Source organism: Oncorhynchus keta, unplaced genomic scaffold (assembly GCF_023373465.1).
Source record: "Oncorhynchus keta strain PuntledgeMale-10-30-2019 unplaced genomic scaffold, Oket_V2 Un_contig_6446_pilon_pilon, whole genome shotgun sequence".
In the NCBI taxonomy this organism is placed as follows: domain Eukaryota; kingdom Metazoa; phylum Chordata; class Actinopteri; order Salmoniformes; family Salmonidae; genus Oncorhynchus; species Oncorhynchus keta.
Window position 1 is genome coordinate 5,001 of NW_026288868.1, and position 2,500 is coordinate 7,500.

The following is a 2,500-nucleotide window of genomic DNA, read 5'->3' on the forward strand; positions in this document are numbered from 1 at the left end:
AGTCCTTCACCCCTACCTACATGTACATATTACCTCAACTACCTAGTATCTCTGTGTATTATCTATCCTGTCTAGTCCCTTCACCCTACCTACATGTCCCTACCTAGTATCTCTGTGTATTATCTATCCTGTCTAGTCCTTGCCCTACCTACATGTACATATTACCTCAACTACCTAGTATCTCTGTGTATTATCTATCCTGTCTAGTCCCTTCACCCTACCTACATGTACATATTGCCTCAACTACCTAGTATCTCTGTGTATTATCTATCCTGTCTGGTCCCTTTACCCCTACCTACATGTACATATTACCTCAACTACCTAGTATCTCTGTGTATTATCTATCCTGTCTAGTCCCTTCACCCCTACCTACATGTACATATTACCTCAACTACCTAGTATCTCTGTGTATTATCTATCCTGTCTAGTCCCTTTACCCCTACCTACATGTACATATTACCTCAACTACCTAGTATCTCTGTGTATTATCTATCCTGTCTAGTCCCTTCACCCCTACCTACATGTACATATTACCTCAACTACCTAGTATCTCTGTGTATTATCTATCCTGTCTAGTCCCTTCACCCCTACCTACATGTACATATTACCTCAACTACCTAGTATCTCTGTGTATTATCTATCCTGGAGGTCCTTCACCCCTACCTCATGTACATATTACCTCAACTACCTAGTATCTCTGTGTATTATCTATCCTGTCTAGTCCTTCACCCCCTACCTACATGTACATATTACCTCAATCTACCTAGTATCTCTGTGTATTATCTATCCTGTCTAGTCCCTTCACCCCTACCTACATGTACATATTACTCAACTACCTAGTATCTCTGTGTATTATCTATCCTGTCCAGTCCCTTACCCCTACCTACATGTACATATTACCTCAACTACCTAGTATCTCTGTGTATTATCTATCTGGTTCTAGTCCCTTCACCTACCTACATGTACATATTACCTCAACTACCTAGTATCTCTGTGTATTATCTATCCTGTCTAGTCCCTTCACCCCTACCTACATGTACATATTACCTCAACTACCTAGTATCTCTGTGTATTATCTATCCTGTCTAGTCCCTTCACCCCTACCTACATGTACATATTACCTCAACTACCTAGTATCTCTGTGTATTATCTATCCTGTCTAGTCCCTTCACCCCTACCTACATGTACATATTACCTCAACTATCTAGTATCTCTGTGTATTATCTATCCTGTCTAGTACCTTCACCCCTACCTACATATACATATTACCTCAACTACCTAGTATCTCTGTGTATTATCTATCCTGTCTAGTCCCTTCACTCCTACCTACATGTACATATTACCTCAACTACCTAGTATCTCTGTGTATTATCTATCCTGTCTAGTCCCTTCACCCCTACCTACATGTACATATTACCTCAACTACCTAGTACATAATACCTCAATCACCTCAACTACCTGGTACCCCAACACATTGACTCGGTACTGGTACTCCTGTATATAGTCTCATTATGACCTCATTACTACCTGGTACTCCTGTATATAGTCTCATTACTACCTGGTACTCCTGTATATATCCACATTACTACCTGGTACTCCTGTATATGACCTCATTACTACCTGGTACTCCTGTATATAGTCTCATTACTACCTGGTACTCCTGTATATATCCACATTACTACCTGGTACTCCTGTATATGACCTCATTACTACCTGGTACTCCTGTATATAGTCTCATTACTACCTGGTACTCCTGTATATATCCACATTACTACCTGGTACTCCTGTATATGACCTCATTACTACCTGGTACTCCTGTATATAGTATCATTACTACCTGGTACTCCTGTATATGACCTCATTACTACCTGGTACTCCTGTATATAGCCTCATTACTACCTGGTACCCCTGTATATGACCTCATTACTACCTGGTACTCCTGTATATAGCCACATTACTACCTGGTACTCCTGTATATAGCCACATTACTACCTGGTACTCCTGTATATAGCCTCATTACTACCTGGTACCCCTGTATATGACCTCATTACTACCTGGTACTCCTGTATATGACCTCATTACTACCTGGTACTCCTGCCTGTATATAGTCTCATTACTACCTGGTACTCCTGTATATGACCTCATTACTACCTGGTACTCCTGTATATGACCTCATTACTACCTGGTACTCCTGCCTGTATATAGTCTCATTACTACCTGGTACTCCTGTATATGACCTCATTAATACCTGGTACTCCTGTATATGACCTCATTACTACCTGGTACTCCTGTATATAGCCACATTACTACCTGGTACTCCTGTATATAGCCACATTACTACCTGGTACTGCTGTATATAGCCACATTACTACCTGGTACTCCTGTATATGACCTCATTACTACCTGGTACTCCTGCCTGTATATAGTCTCATTACTACCTGGTACTCCTGTATATGACCTCATTACTACCTGGTACTCCTGTATATAGTCTCATTACTAC